This window comes from Dendrobium catenatum, unplaced genomic scaffold (genome assembly GCF_001605985.2).
Source record: "Dendrobium catenatum unplaced genomic scaffold, ASM160598v2 fragScaff_scaffold_178, whole genome shotgun sequence".
Taxonomy (NCBI): domain Eukaryota; kingdom Viridiplantae; phylum Streptophyta; class Magnoliopsida; order Asparagales; family Orchidaceae; genus Dendrobium; species Dendrobium catenatum.
The window spans coordinates 369,553-380,640 of record NW_021318640.1 but is presented as its reverse complement, the minus strand read 5'-3'; the positions used below and the strand labels follow the sequence as shown (position 1 = coordinate 380,640).

General features: G+C 33.7%; 1 pseudogene; it reads right to left on the bottom strand.

Moving 5' to 3' along the window:
- Positions 1-6,998: 6,998 nt before the first annotated feature.
- Positions 6,999-10,399, bottom strand: LOC110112179 (annotated as a pseudogene).
- Between the last annotated feature and the right edge of the window lie 689 nt (positions 10,400-11,088).

Below are 11,088 nucleotides of genomic sequence, written 5' to 3'. Positions count from 1 at the left end.
GGAACAGATTCAGTTAAGTCTGCCTGAACTTTGGATTTCTTGGTGACTTGAGGCAGGTGGCGAGCAGAGCCCGTTAAGATTTCTTGAACTTTGGATGTCTTGGTGACTTGGGTTGCAGATTCTGTTATTTTGGATGTCTTGGTGACTTGAGAAGAACTGCGGGGTGCAGATTCAGCTAAGTATGCTTGAACTTTAGCTTTCTTGGCCACAGAAGAAGAACAGCATGGATCTGTGCTTACAGATGCTTGCTCCTGAACCTTGAGTTCCTTCGAAGGCAACTTGATTCGGATGACCATACCTTTTCACAGCAGATTTGAAGCTTATCAATATCTTGTCTTGCTTCTAACATTGTAAAAAAAAAAGAGAATACCTGGTCTTCTGTTGTTGAGTTCCTTCTGTCTTTCTTTTCTGGTTCCTCTGCTGCAAGGAATCAAGTTTATCGTGTTCTTCTCTTGATCTCTTCTTGTTCAGCGTTGCATTGATCTCCCTGCTCATCTTACTCCTCCGCTTTGTGCATCCCCACTGAATTTGGAGCTTCTGAGCACCAGAATTAACCGTCAATTCCAATTCCAACAAAGAGGAAACCAAAGCAAGTAAAAGACCATAAGACCAGTCAAGGTTCTAATGAATATAAGAAAATGAAATCATGCATTCAATTACAATGTTAGGTTCCAGAAGGTTAGATTTTAATAATAAAGTGACAATGGTCAACCTGTCAATGTTGGCGATGATCGTTATTACTGGTCGTCCAAGGTGGTTATAAAAAAAATACAATAATTTTTTTTTTATCTCTGGGATCTCTCTTGGATAGGAAATGGAGCACTATTTGTAGCTTTTTGAGAGTTATATTTTAGTAAATTTGGACAAAATTCAAAACATTTTATCCAATGGTTCATATTCACTCTTTAATCATAGATCATTTATTCAATATTTGAGTAGTTTAATGATGTTAGAATCAAATGATCTTTTGCTCATTTGATTTCTCTATAAGCACGTCATATATGGAGATCGTTTGATTCTTCAAACTAATACTCAAATCTTCAAAGTATATTTTTTTATCAGATTTGATTTCATTTATAATCGGATCATAATATTTGTTATATCAATGGGTTCATTTTTTCGAGATATTCAATTTAATTATAAATGTGCTAAAATCATAATTTGAATAGTTTTAAATTTAATTTTAAAAATTTACAATTTAATATGGCTTTAAGATTCTTGTAGATCAATTAACATTTAACAAATATTGTCCTCAAATTCACGCAAATCAATTGAATGTTCTCAAAATCGTATGAGGGAGCTATTCCTTGCCCAAACATACAAAACAAGACAATCCAATCATTTATATCTTCACAAAACAAGCCATGCAAGATAATTAACGAGCATTGATGAAAATTCTCTCCAACATAAACCAATTTCAAATCAATGAAAGGCAATAAATGATAAAAAAAAAAGAGAGGATAAAATTTAATCGCACAATCACACTTTGTTATAGCATTAAAGTAATATTATTACATAGCAGGATAAAAAATTATCAGATCAAGTGGCAGTCAGCGAAAAAATTATTCTTTGCGGACGCAGAATGTCTTCTTCAGACCAACCAAAATGCACCACATCATCCCTGTGCTCAGTACCACGGCTCGGTACGGCTGACGTGGTGCATTTTGAATGGTCTCTAGACGGCGTTCTGCATCCGGTCTCCGCACAGAATAATTTCTCGAGTAAGAGACGTTCATGCACGAATGAAATAAACAAATCATCTCGTCATTGATGCTGAACAAACCTTGAGTGATCCAATCATGGTGTCATCTTCCCACTTATAGTTCAAACGATAATACGGAAGACACCGCGCCATGGCTCTCACAAATCCTTCTTCGGTGATGATATGACCAAAAGAATGAAATGCAGTAGTGGTATCGCCTTGCCACAATGGAAGCTCTGGAAAAGAAGCAAGTGAAAGTAGGGACTTTGTTGAGCATGAAATATGGTTGGCTATATATGAAGCCCGGGGCTATAATTTTGGCCACCTAAGCCTGTAGAAAAGACAAATGGCGAGCTAAGCTAAGATCTGGTGGTAGTTTTAGGGAAGCTGGTTCAGGAATGTGGGATGGATTACATGTAACAGTGTAGACTTTTTCAGCCTTAGATTTATATATTTCACATTTTTAGCTTATTTTACTAGTAAACTGCGATTTTTTTGGGTAAATTGAGGGAAAATCTCCTTCATTTACTATGGAGAATAGTTATAACAATACTCAAAAGAATGGCCAAAAGATTCAGATGTGCCAAAAAATTTATCCTAAATAACATGAAATTGCATTAAGAAAGCCACTGCAGCATGGTTGCCAAATTGACCTTCCCTAGGAATTGCAGCCTTGGTTGCCAAATTGACCATCCATAAGTTAGGAAGCCCATTCATATAATTTGTAAATTGCAATAATTATTAGATAAGTCTTTTTTTTTCTATTTTTACTTGCTTAAATTGGGTGTAAGAAAAATTTTTAGTAAGAAAATATGTTATTTTTGACAGCATTTAATGTTAAAAGGTATTTTTAGAAGCTGTATAAAACTCGATTTGTAGCAATCTCGCACAATCCCTTACTACTAATCTCCCGCAAGCATTCCTCTTCGTAATCTCCCTCGTTCCGCCTCGCCCGTCCATTGTTGTTTTGCACATAAATATTATAGCATAAAAAATAGGCAAATTATAGTAAGTCAATATTATGAAAAGCAAAGCAATGGAAATGCAGTCCCAAACAAAATATAAAAGTTGAACAAATAGAAAAGTCTTCCAAGAAGAGGTGGCACTGGCATTTGCTAAAAAATTAAACAAGTGGAAGATGTTGTGAAACAACCAACATTCGATTGTGTTGTAGGAATCATACAAAGATATTATGTTCTCTAATGTGTAGATGTGATCATTAGGGTTTGATGTAAACTTATGCCTTGAAAACAAAAAAAAATTGAACATATCAGGATGTACCTCCTGAAGAATAGTTAAAAAAAAAAGAATTAGAATTGTTGCTGGTTGAAAACTTTATAGTAGTAGAGTGAAAATACTTTGTTTTAGCGACACACCAAGATTTTTACACAAAACCCTGAGAAAGTGAAGGAAACGGTTTCACTAGTGATTTGAATATATTACAAAATTTAATACGTCATTTATCCCAAGGGCGGAGAGAATACAATGTATGGTATAGCTTTGTCAATCTTTATAAGGTATTCTTAGTGTGAAGATCTGGTGATGATAGGGAAGAACTTTGACAGCAGTAGAGAAGTTCTTCGACGATGGTCATGAAGAAACGGGGGGGACTTTTTAAAATTTTTTAGGAGTGACATAGCTTATAAATATGTAGAAGATTAAGGTCAAGTTGGGAGTGTTAGGATGGATGATCGAGTATTAAATTGCCTAAATGATCTTAGAATTTGATGATCTTGGCCTATGGATCCATCTTGTTGAGCCGCTCGATTCGACTATAAGCCTGTCATATTCGACAATCATTTAGTTGTCCAATCAATGCTTTGAAACCTCCAAGATGCTTTGGACTCTTGATTTGGACTCATTTCGGCTCAGGTTGGATTGATTTTGGTGTCATTGGGCACATCTCTTCGAGATTTTTAATTCGACTATAAGTTTGTTGAAATAAGAGCTTTGATGATTCCTATTTTTATTTCGAAAGTTTCTTGTATGAATAAGCCTAGAGATTCGTGCCCGATCAAGGCAATTTTTTTGTGTTACATCAATAAATAGCTTGGACAGGAATGATATTTGGAGTAATGAGTTGCAAAGAGGATAAAGGAGATAAGAAGACGAGTATCAACAATGATGACACTTCTTCTCCTTGCTTGAAGAGTTGATAGAGGCATTTGGTGCAACGATGTGGAGGTTGGTATTTAAAAGCAAAGCCAATCAGATCTCTTTTAACTATGATCTAATGCTGTTGAGCTTCAAAGCAAGTCTTCAATAAATCTTGAGTGACAAGGTCATCAAAACCTTTGGCCTCCTTAACTTGGAGTTGGATACTCGACAACATAGAAGGATTAGTTTGATAATTGATGTTACATTGCTAAGCTTTTTATATCATGTTCATTTTCAGCTAATATAATAATATTTTAATTTCTGAAGAAGAAAGAAGAGGTTTGGATGAGCAAACAGAAGTAAGAGAAAGCAAAGGCAGGAGAGTTGGAGATGGAACTCTTGAGCAAGAATTGGATGAATTATGGGCATAAATAGGCTACCAAAACAAAGCTCAGTTTGAATCAGTTAAAAAAAGGTAATGTCAAAACATAAACAGTAGATTAAGGCTTCGTTTATGATGACTTTTTTATTGCTTCTTAAAGCAACTTTTTAGTACGAAAATTAAACTTTTTATATTAAAAAGTCGCTTTAAGAAGCAGTAAAAAAACCGCTTTAAGAAGCAGTAAAAAAGCCATCCCAAACGAAGCCTAAAGCTTGCTCTAAAAAAGGAAAAAAGTTGCCTCCTCAGAGGTGATAAATCATTCATGTCAAGCATTCAAAGTTGCATAAAAAAGATGTGATTAGATGATAATTTGTTGTGAAAAACAGAAGAAACTGCAATAATGACATAGCACTAACCGGAAGATTTATAGGAGATTTAGGCTTCGTTTGGGACGGCTTTTTCATTGCTTTCTAAAACGAAATTTTAGTACAAAAATAAAAAAATTTGTATTAAAACTCCGTTTTAGAAAGCAATAAAAAAGCCGTCCCAAACGAAGCCTTAGGCTTGGTTTGAAACAGCTTTTATATTGCTTTTTAAAGCAACTTTTTAATAAAAAAATAGTTTGGGATGACTTTTTTATTGCTTCTTAAAGCGGCTTTTTAGTACTAAAACTAAACCTTTTACATTAAAAAGTAACTTTAAGAAGCAGTAAAAAGCCGCTTTAAGAAGCAGTAAAAAGGCCGTCCCAAACGAAGCCTAAAGCTTGCTCTAAAAAGAGGAAAAAAGTTGCCTCCTCAGTGGCGATAAATCATTCATGTCAAGCATTCATAGTTGCATAAAAAAGATGCTGATTAGATGATAATTTGTTGTGAAAAACAGAAGAAACTGCAATAATGACATAACACTAACCGGAAGATTTATAGGAGATTTAGGCTTCATTTGGGACGGTTTTTTCATTGCTTTCTAAAATGAAGTTTTAGTACAAAAATAAAAAAAATTTGTATTAAAACTCAGTTTTAGTACAAATTTTTTTATTTTTGTACTAAAACTCCGTTTTAGAAAGCAATAAAAAAATTTTAGTACAAAAATAAAAAAATTTGTATTAAAACTCCGTTTTAGAAAGCAATAAAAAAGCCGTCCCAAACGAAGCCTTAGGCTTGGTTTGAAACAGCTTTTATATTGCTTTTTAAAGCAACTTTTTAATAAAAAAATAAAAAATTTCTACTAAAAAGCTGCTTTAAGAAGCAGTAAGAAAACCGTCCGAAACGAAACCTTAATTGTTTGTATTCATAGTGAAGTTAACTACGACTCCTATTCAAACAGGCTCATTAGATTCCTATAAGATCTTCTTAACTTCATTAAAAAAAAAAAGATGCAGAGCAGATATTAGTCTGATCTGAAAAATTAAAAATTAAGGCTGGCTTATTTATACTAAAAAATCACTAATATAATGATCAAAAGGATATTAAAGACTCATTTATTGGTTCATTCTCATTAAAATAAATTAAAGCCTAAAAATATTTTGATCCTTGATACAGCATCACAAAATTATCTTGATCGGACACGAATCTCAAGGCAAAAGCTAGTTGGAAACTTCAAAAATTAATTTTGAAAGCAACCGAACTCCGATTTCAGCGATCTTGCAGTCAAACTGAGCGTCTCGGAAATATGAACCCAACGACATCAAGATCAACACAATCCGAGCCCAAATGAGTCCGAATCAAGGGCTCAAAGCGCTGTTGGAAGGTTCAAACCGCAATTTGAGTTACCAAACGGTCTCCGATTTTAACGAGCTTATACTCAAATCGAACGGCTTGACGAGACGAATCCAACGAGCCCAATATCGCCGAATTCCAACATCATTAAGGCCTTCAAGTGCCCAACGAACGGTGCATGGTCAAAGGATTAGATATCGGCCGTCCATTTAAAACACTCCCAATTCGCCCCTGATCTCACGCCTATTTACGAGCTATGCCACTCCAGAAAAACTATAAATAGAGCCCTCATTCTACACCAAAGGGACTCAAGTGAAGAGAGAGAAGAAGAAGAAAAAGGGGAAAAGGCGATTCCTCTCCATCCTCGACCACCGCCGGAGATCTTCCCGCCGCCTGAATACCCCGGAACTCTGCCGGATTTTCGGGAAACGACGGGATTCTGCAAAACTTTGTAAATTGGCTTCAAATTGTAATCTGATCGTCCCGATTTGTGAGACGAATCAGTTTCTTGTAATTTACAAAAACACTAGTATAATTTTACAACTCGGCAAGGCCCCGTGATTTTTTCCCTTTTTGGGTTTTCCACGTATAAATCCCGGTGTTCATTTTCTCTTTACTGTTTGTGTGTTAAATTTACGTGCAACGCTCGGACGCGAATTTACAAACTTTACCACCGCGTATTTTCTAACACGCAACAATCCTTATAAAATTGAATCTCACATAAACCAAACTGCAACCGCCCAAATTATGAAGTATGGAAAAACCATCAGGATACAATTGGAGCTCAACAAAAAGAGCCCCAACATTAAAACATTAAGCAAATGTAAGTTGGTTCGAAACGGTAAAAAAAAAAAAAACATTTTGGAGTATAGTGAAAAGAGAAGAGTAAAAAGAGGATTAATTATTCTTTGCAGATGTCGAACGCCGTTCGGAGGCCAATCAAAATACGCCACATCACTTTTTTGCTTAGTATCGGTGCTCGGTACCGCTCGATACCGGATGATATGGCACATTCTAGTTGACCTCCAGACCATCCAATGTCCGCACAAAATAATCTCTCAAAGAAGAGCCCTTTTTCCTCAAGCAAGTTCATAACAAGTGGTTTCACGAAAGTAATTTTAACAGACATTCACGTGTCGTAAAACCCTAAATACAAATCCACAGAAAGACGCAGCAGATTAGTAGGAAGCCATATTAGGGCTACCCTTCAATCGAACGCCCACTGATTCTCCCTCCGAATCTCCTCTTCTTCCTCAGGTGTGAAGTTATCCTTTATGTTAAATATCCTCCTGATCTCTCCTGGAGTTTTTCCCTTTATCATATCAGAAACAGTTTGGCAGGTCAAATCCAGCAGCCCTTGGATGTTCAGATAGTTAGCAGCCTGTGTACGCCACAAAACCCATAGAATAGTATATAATATTAGCAAAATCAGAAAGGGAAATAACATTACAATCTGGTTATTTATTATTCCAGCTTATGAGATGCATCCACAATAGTACGCGTGCATCTAGAATTTGAATTATAAGATCTTTTGAATTATGGACGAGTAAATTTTAAACCGGTGAAAGTATTCAATTAACCAAAGTTTCAAGAGTCCGCAAGTATAAACCACAGCTTGGTTGAACCACCTCTTCTTGAGCACTCTACAGCTGCATGAACTTCATGGGAAAAGATTTCCTTTTGTAGAGTGCAAAAACTTCTTAATGTTTTTATTAATTTTGAAATCAAATCAATTTGTTTGTAAAAGCAAAAAATAGCACTAATAAATTCATTTTATTATCTCTTTACTCTGACTTCTAAAGCAAAAGTTGAACAGGCAATAAAAGTTCAGCATAATAATATAAATAAATTATAATAAGAGGAATAAAAAACCTTCACAGTTTCAAGAGTCCACTAGTATAAACTGCAACGAGCATATAACCAAACGAAAGATAAAATAGTAAAAAATAAATTTGAGTGGTAAGTATATATAGATGTACAATGAAATAAAGAAAAAAGTAAAAAAAAAAAAAAAGTAATAATAAGAAGGGTATATAAAACTAATAAGAATGAATAAGAAATGATAAATGGTTGGCCAAAAATAACATAAATAAAAGTTTTGCAAAATATTTTGCAGAAGTCGTAAAACTAAACCCAGTTAATTGAGACAAGGCTATTGATTAAAATGATGACTATGTCCTAATCATATAGTTGTATTGAACCAAAAGCAACATTTAACAAGCATTTAGACATAAATACATGCATGAAAATTGACAATAAAGATGACTACGCCATGATCATATAGTTTTATAGAACCAAAAGCAGTATTTAACAAGCATTCAGACATAAATACATGCATGACAAGCACATACATGCAAAGTGGAAAATATGGGGAGAAGAATATGAAAGAGGAGAGAAAGAGATGAGTGATATATATGAAATTAAAATTTCACAAATATGTATGTAAATCCCCCTAAAATTTATGTAAGTTGAGGCAGCATTTTCCATTAACACAAATTGTCCAGTGGGGGATGAGTTTCTAATCACCTTAGTACTAGCAAAGTTCCAAATTAAGAAAATATCTTTTTGTTAGAAAATATTAGGAAGGACCTTTCTTTATTAGATTTAAACGAGAATTTGATCTTTAATAGGACACAATGGAGAAAAATGATTCATGTAGCCGACCCCACATAGTACTGGAATAAAGGCTTGATGATGTTGTTGTTGTTGTTGTATGCAAATGCATATGAAAATTAAAATAGTTTATATTATTGTATGCTATTTGCAAATGATAGGTCTAATAGGTGAGAGCATTTTTTTAAGCAATTATGAAGTCAAAACAATGTGAAAATTTTAGAAGATAATGTCTTTAGGGTTGGATAAAATAAATAAAGTTAAAGATATTTCATTAAAAAAATATGCAATCAATGATCATCTTATTTAGTTGAATGATCAGCATTACCTAAATATGATAGGTTGATGCACTTTGACTTTATTTACAAAACATAAGGGATACTCTTAAGCACATAACTTGTTTTAAATTGAATATTCAAAGCTTTAAGAGCACTATGGTATAAGAGTATTGGTAGATCTCACACAAAAATAAAGCAATTATATTTCATGGATTCAACCATTATGAAACAAGTAGCTACTAAAAAACATGTTGATTGGCAACTTTCGTAATGCTAACAAAAAATGAGCAAATAAAAAAATAAAGAAAATATTATATAGGAAAAATGTAGGAGTACCATCCATTAAAGACAACATGGTGAAAAATAGATTATGGTATTTTGAGCATGTCAAGTTGAGGGAAGAAGATGCGCCGAGAATGTAAGTTTAGTATTAATGTTAAAAGTTAAGGGAGAAAATGAGTCTGAACAACTGTAGGCGACCAATGTTAGATATTTAATATTAATTAAAACTTGACAAATTAGCAAACTGCTAAAAATACCCAAAATACAAATACATTAAAAAAAAATTGGTCCGTCTTAGCCCCCTAACATAAAACAATAACTTCAACCATGCTTTTTAGCTGCTCCTTATTCCCCGTTGATAAGAAAAACAATACCAACGACAAAACATGTATGAAATCAAACTTATCAAATTTTAGAGTTATGGAATGGACACGAAATTCATCATAACATAGTTCGCATGCAAAGGGGGCAGAATAATTTGACCATAGCAACAAAAAAAAAACGGCTAGAATTCAGTGATGACGTTTATCCTCTCAGTACAACTTAATAAAACAATCAAAACCTAGTTTAAATAAACAAAACTAAGAAAATAACTAGAACAAGACCCACGAACCTTAAGCAACAGAAAAGAGGACGGTGGTTCTAATCATTAAAAAACTGCAATATTCAAGGAAATGACAAGTAAAAAAAAAAGCTGAAGATAGAAAGATATACAGACCAGGATTAGGTCGAAGAGAGTGGCATGGTCAACCTTCACAAAATTATCGTACCATTTCTTGAGATTTACTGTACGTATATGTTTATCGATATCCAAGCCTTCACCGAGCCTTGAGACATATTCTGCGTGCTTCGTGCAGTATTCGATGACCTTCGCGAGTATGTAGCTGTCGACGTACGGAACAGGGATAACTTCATCCGCGAATCCATCCTCAATCATGTAGAGAGCGTCTTCGACTCCCTTGCCACTGCTTCTTCCACCACGAACTCCTCTCCATCTGAGCTGTTCAGCGTTACCATCATCGAGATTTCTTCTGTCTCGATCGGTAGATTTCAAGCTTGGACAAATTACGAGGATTGCAGGGAGGAGCAAACACTTTGACGTTGCGCAAACGCGGAATAAGTGAACAGCCTTCAGAAATTCCCAATACTCAAGTCAGAAAGCTTAAATTTAAGCACAGAACTTCCTTACCTTGTATTTTAGCTTCAGCAAACAGCGATTTTAGAACCCCTTTATTCGCCTCCCCATCCTCTGTCTCAACGGAAAGCAGAGAGCTGCTTTAAAGGCAAAAGAGCATTGTGGGTGGAAAAAAGGAGGAATTTTTAAAAGAAACTAATTTCATGTAGGATTTAGAAGAAGCAACCTATTATAAATTTAATTTTAAAAAAATAAAAAATGTACTGCACGATTGCATTTTAATGAAAAACGTGAATAGTAATTATGTTTTCCGTTAAAACTTAGTTTTTTTTTGCGTTTTCCATTATTTTGCTGTGTCACCATTTATTTAAATTATTTATACAAATGTTATTATTAGTATATATATAAGTAAAAATTGATTTTACAAATAATAATAACGTTATATTTATTTAAATTGTGTACTAATAATAACGTTACTAAAAACATAAAATTAATTTACATTTTCTTTGAAAATGCAAATAAGTTTTGTGTTTTCAGTAAAAAAAATATACGGCGATTTGTCTCAGCAATTTTTTCTTAGCTTCATCAAATAACATTTTTACTCTATCAGTTATATTTTTTAAATTTCTTTTCGATTTGTTTATATTTTAGTTAGATTATTTAGTTTAATTTATTGTGTTAATGTTATACTCGAGAAAATTAAATTATTTTTTCTTACTTATTTTAATCTTTATAACTTGGACGTGTTAGTTTGACATTAGAAAAATAAAACTATTAGACGATAAAGATTTTAAATTTATAAACACGTCTAAGATATAAAAATTAAAATAAAGAAGAAAAAAAAACAATTTAGTTTTCTCGAGTATACCATTATTACAGCAAAT